Source organism: Gossypium arboreum, chromosome 6 (genome assembly GCF_025698485.1).
Source record: "Gossypium arboreum isolate Shixiya-1 chromosome 6, ASM2569848v2, whole genome shotgun sequence".
NCBI classification, from domain to species: Eukaryota; Viridiplantae; Streptophyta; class Magnoliopsida; order Malvales; family Malvaceae; genus Gossypium; species Gossypium arboreum.
The window spans coordinates 27208127-27218585 of NC_069075.1; the positions used below are offsets into that span (position 1 = coordinate 27208127).

The window sequence follows — 10459 nt, forward strand, 5'->3', positions numbered from 1 at the left end:
ATATTTACTGAATAAAAGAATTCCATTTATCTCTTGAACATATCCCTATGCCAATTCAACCGACTAAACAGATTTAATAAAGTAAACATGCTATCGCACATACATACTTATTGAATTAAATTATCTCTCGCATATTCCTATGTCGATTCAACCGATTAATTCAACTTACTAAACATGTAAAAGATTATGTGAAGTGACAAAGTAGCCATACCTTGAAACAATTTAATCACAACAATCTTGCAAGTTATGCAAGGTATATGTATCGCCAAATACAATGCTGATTTAATTTTCAGTTACATTAGAAGAATTAAACATGCACTGATTAAGTATTGAGTCCATTAATTGCAGTTTCAATCCGTTTAAACAATTAATTCTTTAGTTATCTAAACAATTATAATGTCAGATAACCTAAGCATGATTTTACTTAATCAAGCATTTCACTGAGGCCTATAACAGCATAAACACTAATTTAATAATTCAAGCAGGCAAAATATAATCAACCCAACACGAATTAAATTAAAACTAAATTGATTAAAATAACCATTTCAACAACAATATTTTTCACAGATATGTTCATCATAAAAACAACAAAAATTAAAAAGAAAGGGAACAGAAAGCAAATCCAGTGTTTCTCTGCAGCTTGATTGTTGCTACGTTCTTAGACTCCGTTGTCTTCGTCGAGCAAGGCTTGTATGAATCCTTGATTGCTTCCCAAGATGGATGAAAAACACCTCTTTCTCAAGAGAGGAAATCGGCACAAGAGGAAGGGAAAATGGGATGAAAAAATGGAGAGGAAACTTTGAGAGAAGTGAAGAGAGGATGAGAGAATGTTGTGGAATGAGGGATGTTGAGGGATGCTTTGGAATGGGCAGCATAGGGTGGCTTTTATAGCTGAAGAGGGCTGCTAAAAATATCAAATTCAGCAGCCAAGAGAACCCTCCCATGGCCGGACACACACATGGCAACTTTGAAGCTTTCAACTTTGCTAAAAATAGGCTGGGGCAAATCTACAAAGCCTAAAATAAAGATGGGGTTTGAACGTAATTTGGAGGTTTTTCAAGGGCCTTTTTGCAAGCATATTTTATCAGCTAATTTTCTGATTTGGGTCAGCCAATGGACGGTTCTGGTCAGCCCAATTAGTGGCTGGTTTGGCTCACTCCATTCGGTTCAACCAGTGCGGTTCACTTGGCCCTTTCTTCATAATTAATTAAAATTAATTTATTTAACCTAAATTAAATAGAAAATAAATTAAAATTAATTTAATTATTAATTAATACACATTTTTGGACCATCTTGGGCTGGAAATTAATTGGCCTCGATACTTCAAATTACTCTCGGTTTTGTTCTTCTCACAGTGTTCACCGGGCCTTTTTTCTCCAATTGTGTAATTCTGTCAAAAATAACCAAATTTAATCAAAATTAACTATAAAATTAATTAAAATTCATAATGCTCATATTTTTAACATAATTTAATTATTTTATAATATTTAATTATTTTTCGACAAGAATTTAACCGGAATAGCCTGGTTTTAAGTTAAAAAGGGTATGAAAAAGTATATAAATTTTTGTGTTTCCACACCCCCAAACTTAATTCATTGCTCGTCCCGAATAATGCACAAATTTTGAAAAGAATTTCTTAGAAACACTTTGAAAACCTTCTTCAGAACAACAGTTTTGTCGAAATTATGAATTTGATATACTTATGCTCAAAGAATAAGAAATTTGATCATTCTGCTACTCAAGTGTTCATATTATTCAAATTAATCTCAACAGTTATTAAAATAGCAAAATTAGACTAAATGTTTCCTAATAAATACATGCTAATTCCTACCAATTCAATTTTTTAAACCTTTATTCAAGATCAAGTCGCAATCAATAAGCTTAACCTATGTCTTCATATGTTGAACAAAGCAATTTATCTCCACTAATGTAGGTAACTTTGGAACTTTGAATCAATAGGTCTTTAACAAGGTTGTAACGTGGCTAGGCTTAGGGGTAGGTAAAAAGATAGATAAATTCTGGCTAAAAACCCTAAACTCAGTGTAAATCGAACCTTCAATCACTAACTTTCACATGCTCTTTTTCAAATATATGTGCTTTTTTTTTAATTATTGAGCACTTGCTTTCTGCATACAAATTTTTTTTTCTTTTTTTTTTTGAGCATTTGATACTTCTTTTCAACTCCCCCAAACTTATTTTCAAATGATATTCTTGAATAATACTGAGTCTAGTGTTTGGGGTAATTTAAAGATAATTAAGAGAAACGTGATGGGCTAAATTTGTATAGGTTCCAAAAATTAGGCCATATAGTCTCAAAGTTGGGTTTCAAAGGATAAAATTTACCATGGTAGGCTTGAAAGGCTCAAATGGTCCAAACAATAGCTGCCTAAATAATTTCCAGTGTTCCAAGCTTCCTAGGATTTCACCTCAAGAAACTACTAATTCAATTCTAAAGACTTAAACTTTCATGCATACCTAATTTTCCTAAAGAGATAAAAATTTTATGGTATGAAGTTGCATGCTTTATTAAAAATACATTCATGTCATCATTAAAATACATAATAATTTATTGAAAAAAAATAGAACTTTATTCATACTCAAGTTTAGCATGCCTAACAAAATTCAAATTTATTGAACAAAAATATACCCTAATCATAATTAAAAGAAAAATTTTATTTTGGATGAAAATAATTTCAAATTTTGGTCCCCCCAACTTAAAATGAACAATGTCCTCATTGTTTAAAGTGAATAGATACTATACACCAGGTAGAAATTCAGAAAAGAGGAGGTGAGTCAATGTGACTGCTTAAGTACCAAGCTCTTTCGAAATCCAATCCTAGACATGTATATACCTATTGCCACACTTTATACTTTATGACTTGTCCATGTTTATTTAGGATTTCCTTTTCTTGTTTATTATGTAGAAATAAAAGTTCCTAATTTAAACTTGATCCTAAAAAACATAAATAAAATAAAGTCAAGATCCCTCCCTTTTATTTATTTGCAGATCCTTCCAACTTGGACTCATCTTTTGCTCCATCATTATTGCCTTTGCATGAATCGCTTCGCTCCTTTTTCGAGAGTGGAATCCATGGCTCGAATATGAAATATGGAAAGTCAGGCACAAAAATAAATGGGTCATTGTATATTCTCTGGAAAGCACTTCGAATCGAGTCATCCATTATTTTTAAGTATCTCCAGTATGCTTGTTGCTGCCATTGCATGTGTTGCATTAAGTCCATCAAATTTGACAACTCATCTCGAAAGTCTAGGCAGGTAACCGAGCTCTAATCATTGGAGTTCCAGCATCCGATTCAACTTTTGGCTCTACTGGGTCCACCTTATCAGGGACTTCAAATGATTGCATCGTGGGATCTTCTTCTCCATCACGTTCCTTAGGCTCTTCACTTTTTTCAACTCATTGTTGTAGAACTGAGTCTCCGGCTACTCGGTAGATGTCCCAATCTGTAATTGTGCCTTGGGTGTACCCTATCTTCTTGACATTAGCAAGAATTTTTGCTTTCAAGCACAAAATAGTTATTGTAAAGGGGAAGTAAGCAAGGCCAGAATGTCTAGCGGCACAGTTTCGAATTTCTTTCAGGATGATCTTTCCCATATCAATGGTCTTACCCGTTAAGATCGAGTATAGTAAGACCATTCGCTCAAATGAAATTATAGTCCCATGTGAGCTAGGTAGAAGGCTAAAACGGATGAAATAAAACCATACTTTGCAATAGGTGTTAAGTATTCTCTTCGACACGTGTGGGTTCCTTGTTTCAACACAGTCCAACTAGAACCTTCAACTATAAGCTCCTCGAGAATTTCTTGCAGAAGTTCTGGCTTGATATTGCTCATCAAAGATGAATACTCGTCATTCTCGAAATCAGGCAATTCAAAGAACCCATTAATAGCATTCGAATTTATAGGTACCTTGATTCCGCGAATAGGGACTTTTGTCATCTCGCTTGAAGTTAAATTTGCGTAAAACTCACGAACTAGCTCCTCATCCACACTAGGTTTCTTTTCACAAAACAGTTCCCAATTGAGAGTTTCAGCAATTTGACGAATACGTGCCATGAAGTCTCTGTAGTTGCTCTCCTTCAATGTGAAACCTTTCTCAAGATGCATCTGTTGATTTTTGTAGGTACTTCCGTATCTCTCTTTAGATTCAACACAATGGAACTTGCTTTGTGTTTCGTCAATTTGAGCAGAGGCGCGAGTTCTCTTACGAGGCATAATTGACCTTTTTGCAAAAATATAAGAACTCAAAGAAAATTAATGCAAGAAAAAGATGGCAAATTAAAAGGATGAGGGCTGAAGAATTTTGGCTTAAGGCTTGGTGTGCAAGCCATACAAGGCTAGAGAACAAGCAGCAGCACGCAAGGGTGTGCAGCAAAAAAGCGCACTGCACTTCGTCGAGCAGGCCTAGAGCTTGTGCAGAAGCTGGGACGTGGCCTAGGCAGCAGTAGCAAGGGCGCGCAGGTGGGGCGCTAGAGCAGCAGAATGCGACCTGGGCAGCTGCTAGACTGAAGCAGCAGGTGCCTGATCGGGTCACGCATCGTGATGCTGCTGGGTGTTTGCCGACTAGGCTGCTAGAGCTAGGGGTGTTGCGGCACAAGGTGTTTTTGTTTTTAGTTGATGCATGGATGGGAGGTATAAGGTGGTATTTATAGCATAAGTAATAGGACTTAAACTAGAACTCTTAATCTAATTTAATAATTTAAGATAAGAGTTTAATTCTAATCCTATTCAAATTTAACAACAATTAATAATTAAATATAAGCATATAGAATTATCAATTGCTATTAATTATTAAGATAAACATAAAATAAAAATTGAAATTAAATTAATCCTAATTCTAATCTAAGTTGATAAAATTAATATATAAATTATAATGAATATAATTATATATTAAAGTTTATCAAATTATTAATAATGTTAAAAAATAAAATAAAAATAAAAAATATTTCTTCTAGATGCCTTTAAAAATATTTACAAAGAAAGGCACCTAATTTTCATTATTTACAAAAGAGCAATCAAACTTTAAAAATAATACAATTTAAGTCCCTAGACTCAATGAAAATTAAAAATTGAGTTGCAAATTAAAAATTGGATCAAATTGACCCTTTTATTTAAAAAAATTTATTTTGTTGATTAGGGAAAAGTTTCTTGGAAAATTATGTTAAAATAAATTCCTAGGAAAGAATGGAGGGGTCACAAATGGTCCCGCTTAAGTTCCAACCTCCTAGACAGAATTTATTTAAACATACTAAACCCGAAAAATAGACCCTAAATTATTTATTAAACAAAACACGAAAAAAATATTAAATATCTGATAAAATGAATGAGACGTTATCCCGTTCGGTTTAATTCCCCCAATAGTGTTTCAAATGCTGAGCATTAACTTGAAAATTACCTCTCTTACCTTGGAGTTCAACAACTCCGTATGGATAGACTCTGTGAATTGTAAATGGACCGGACCAACGTGATTTTAGCTTACCTGGAAAGAACTTTAATCTCGTTCAAGAATACTTGTTGACCTGCTTCAAATTCTCGAGCCCAGATGTGTTTGTCATGCCATTTCTTGAGTCTCTCTTTGAGTAATTTGGCATTTTCATATGAGAACATTCGAAATTCTTCTAACTTGTTGAGTTGGAACATCCTTCTTTCTTTTGCGAGCTTAGGATCTAAGTTGAGTCGTTGTAGAGCCCAGTAAGCTTTGTGCTCTAACTCCAAAGGTAGATGACATGCTTTACCGAAAACCAGCCTATAGGGTGACATTCCTAAAGGTGTCTTGTACGCTATCCTATAGGCCCATAAAGTGTCATCTAGTCTTTTGGACCACTCTCGTCGGTTCGGGCAAACTACCTTCTCTAATATGCCCTTGATTTCTTTATTTTCCAGTTCAGCTTGTCCATTCATCTACGGATGGTAAGCCGTTGCAACCTTGTGTTTCACCCTGTGCTTGTCTAGTAACCATTTTAACCACTTGTTCACAAAGTGGGACCCTTCATCACTAATGATGGCTCTCGGGGTTCCAAACCTCGTGAACACGTGTTTCTGTAAAAACTTCATTACAAACTTAGCATCGTTTGTCAGATATGCCTCTGCCTCAACCCAGTTGGAAACATAATCTACTGCTACTAGTATATACTTGTGACCAAAAGACGAAAGGAAGGGCCCAAGAAAATCAATAACCCAAACATCGAATAATTCGACCTCAATGATGTTTGTTCGAGGCATCTCATTTCTGTTGGTGACATTTCCAACTCTTTGACATCGATCACAACTCTTTACGTATACATATGCATCCTTTAATAGTGTTGGCGAAAAGAATCCGGCTTGCAATACTTTGGCTGCAGTACGAGTTCCTCCGAAATGACCCCCACTTGTGGCTGAGTGACAATGGTATAGAATCTTCGGTATTTCTTCTTCTGCCACGCATCTTCTAATCATCTGATCTACACACTTTTTAAATAGATACGGTTCCTCCCAGAAATAGTACTTCACATCGTGAAGAAACTTTCTCCTTTGTTGATATGTCTTATCATACGACATTAACCACAAGCTAAAAAGTTAGCAATATCAGCAAACCAAGGGGTATTATGGACATGACTTACCTTTAGTATATCTTCATCTGGAAATGTTTCTTGAATCGGTACAAGTGGAGAATTCCCTTCTTGCGCTCCAATCTAGATAAGTGATCTGCTACTTGGTTTTCTACTCTCTTTCGATCTTAAATTTCCAAATCGAACTCTTGAAGTAGAAGTATCCATCGGATCAACCTCGGCTTAGCGTCTTTCTTGGCAAGTAAATATTTAATTACCGAGTGGTCCGTATAGACAGTTACCTTGGTACCTACAAGATAAGATCGAAACTTGTCGAAAGCGAATACAATAGCAAGTAACTCTTTTTCTGTTACCGTATAGTTTAACTAAGCTCCTGTTAGAGTTCGGCTTGCATAGTAGATGGGATGAAAAACTTTGTTCCTTCGCTGGCCCATGACAACTCCTATTGCAAAGTCACTTGCGTCACACATCAATTCAAATGGCAAGTCCCAATCTGGTGTGACAATTATGGGTGCCGTGACTAATCGATTCTTCAAGTCATTGAAAGCTTTTAAGCATTCCTCATTAAATTTGAATATCGTGTCCAATAATTTGCATAAAGGTTTAGCAAATTTGGAGACGTCCTTGATAAATCTTCGATAGAACCCGGTGTGGCCCAAAAAGCTCCTAACACCCTTTACAGATGTTGGAGGTGGGAGTTGCTCAATAACATCTACTTTTGCTCTGTCTACCTCGATCCCATGTCTTGTTATCCAATGCCCCAGAATGATACCTTCTCGTACCATAAAATGGCACTTTTCCCAATTAAGTACTAGGTTTATTTCTTCGCATCGCCTAAGTACCTTAGCCAGATTGGCTAAGCAATCATCTTACGTATCTCCAAACACTGAAAATTCGTCCATGAAAACTTCCAAAAATTTCTCAACCATGTCAGTGAAAATAGACATCATACATCTTTGAAATGTAGCAGGTGCATTACATAAACCAAATGGCATGCGTCTAAATGCAAATGTACCGTACGGGCAAGTGAATGTGGTCTTGTGTTGATCTTTCGGTGCTACTGTAATCTGGTTGTACCCCAAGTATCCATCGAGAAAACAGTAGTAATCTCACCCTGCGAGTCTATCCAGTATCTGGTCTAAGAACGGCAAAGGGAAGTGATCCTTTCTAGTTGCCCTATTCAGCTTCCGGTAATCGATGCAGATTCTCCATCTCGTAACTGTTCTAGTCGGTATTAACTCGTTATCCTCATTCTCTATGACCGTGATACCTCTTTTCTTTAGTACGCACTGAACTGACTTACCCATGAACTGTCTGAAATAGGGTAAATGATACCTACATCGAATGACTTGATAATCTCCTTTTTCACTACGTCCTTCATGATGGGGTTTAGCCTTCGTTGTCCATCGATCATCCCTTTTTCACCATCTTTCAGGATGATCTTGTGCATGCATATAGATGGACTAATACCGTAAATATCAGCTATGGTCCATCCGATAGCCTTCTTAAATTGTTTCAGAACTAAGATAAGTTTCTCTTCTTGCTCAGTAGTTAACTTTGCTGAAAGAATCACAGGCAGAGTACAAGCGTCACCTAAATAAACATATTTTAAATGAGAAGGTAATACCTTGCTAGTTTAGGTGGCTCCTCAATTGACGCTTTTGGCTGTGTGTAATCTCTCTCCTCTAAATCTAAAGACTCAAAACAGGATTGTGGATTAAATCCCTTTTGATTAGCTTCTAGAAAAGCTAAGTTTTCATCTTCCTCTACATCACTTGGAGGATCTAATGTCAAAATTCTTTCCAGAGGATCCTTAACAGAGTTGAGTTCCTTCTCCACTATGAAATCCTCTAAGTCAGATACTGCAGAACAATTATCTATTGCATCAGGAAATCGCATTGACTTGAAAACGTTAAATGTTACATAATCGTCCTGAACGCGCATAGTAAGTTCGTCCTTCTGCACATCAATAAGTGTCCTTCTGGTTGCTAGGAACGGTCTCCCCAGGATAATTGGTACTTCTTTGTCTACTTCGAAATCTAAAATTACAAAATCAGCAGGAAATATAAACTTATCTACACGTACCAATACGTCCTCAATTTTTCCTTCTGGATGTGCTAAGGATCGATCTGCTAGCTAAAGTGTAACCGTAGTAGGTCTAACTACACCTATCCCCAACTTTTTTAAATATCGACATAGGCATCAGGTTGATACTTGCACCCAAGTCACATAGTGCCTTACCACAATAAGCTGCTCCAATGTTGCATGGTATGGTAAAACACCCAGGATCCTTTAGCTTAGGGGTAATTTATCTTGAAGATATGCACTGCATTCCTTCGTCAAAGCTACCGTCTCAAATTCTCCAAGTCTTCGCTTCTTGGACAGGATATCTTTCATGAATTTTATGTAATTTGGCATTTTTTCAAGTGCTTCAACCAACGGGATGTTGATATGTAGTTGCTTGAGTACGTCAAGGAACTTCTTGAATTGGACCTCATGTTTTTGCTTCTGGAGTCTTTGAGGGTAAGGTGTTGGAGGTTTATATACTGGAGTTGGTACTGGTTGATTTCTCTTTGCCAACAATTCTGCTGCTAACGAAGTGATTGGCTGATCAGAGTTGGCTGGTTCTAAGGTTACCTTTTCAGGTCTTGCAGGTTCTGGTTCTAGTGGAACTGGAACTTCAACACTCGGTTGAACTTCTTCCAAATCTTGAGCTTCAGCATGCTCCTTTTCAGCTTCAATGATGTTAGGCTCTACCGTTTTTCCGCTCCTCAATGTTAGTGCTTTACAATGCTCCTTCCCTGGATTTCTTAGATTTTCCGTACTAGGTACAGCATCTTGTGGACGGTTCCTAAGTTCAGTAGCAAGCTGACCCACTTGATTCTCCAAATTCCTTAGAGTGGCGTCATTCTTCGCCATGTATACCTTCAATAAATTCTCTAAGCTATTCAACAATTCAACCAGAATTGGTTTCTGAACTTGCTGTAAAAAACTAGGTGGCTGGGTTGGTCTAGGTTGGGAGTAGTTGTTACTGCCTCTAGCCCTTTGGTTACTCCAAGAAAGATTGGGGTGATTTCGCCATGATGGGTCGTAAAAGTTGGATTGCAGCCCTTGCCTTCCTCGATTCTGGTTCTGATTACCTATGTAGTACATGGATTCTGGGTTTGACGAACATTCTTCAAACACATGTCCTTCCCCACAATAGACACAGGCTATATTCTCATATTGGTTAGGTGGTTGAGCTGCAAAACTGTTAGACCCATTAGTGGTAAAATTCTTTAACATTGAAGATATCGAAGATACCAGGGATGTAAGTGAAGTGAGAGTGTCCACTTCATGGATTCTAGCAGCTCGTCTTCCTGACGTTGCTCGATTGGTTGGCCACTGGTAATTGTTACTGGCGATCCTCTCGATGATTTCATAAGCCTCATTGTAAGACTTAGATAAGATAGCACCATTAGCAGAAGCATCTACTACCATCCTTGGGTGAGCGTTGAGACCATTGTAAAATGTAAGTTGGATGCAATGCGGAATTCTGTGATGAGGTCACTTTCGTAATAACTCTTTGAATCTTTCCCATGCCTCATACAAGGACTCATCATCCATTTGTTGGAAAGCAGTAATCTCATTTCTCAGCTTAACAATCTTACTAGGAGGGAAATACTTCATAAGAAATCTCTCTGCAAACACTTGCCATGTAGAAATCGAGTTCGGTGGTAGTGAGTTTAACCAGGCTCGAGCTCTGTCCCTCAGCGAGTATGGGAAAAATTTTAATCGTAATGCATCTTCGGGTACTCCGGCTAGCTTAAAAGAGTCGCTCACCTCCATAAACAGTCTTAAATGAAGATGAGGATCTTCAGTAGGCATTCCACTGAACTGGCCCACTGTTT

The 10459-nt window shown here is 37.1% G+C and overlaps 1 non-coding gene across 1 annotated transcript; it reads left to right on the forward strand.

Annotated features, from left to right (window-relative positions):
* Window positions 1–10101: 10101 nt before the first annotated feature.
* LOC128294727 (small nucleolar RNA R71) lies at window positions 10102–10208 on the forward strand. Its single transcript, XR_008285034.1, has one exon. It is a non-coding gene; the product is annotated as a small nucleolar RNA R71 (small nucleolar RNA).
* Window positions 10209–10459: the final 251 nt, after the last annotated feature.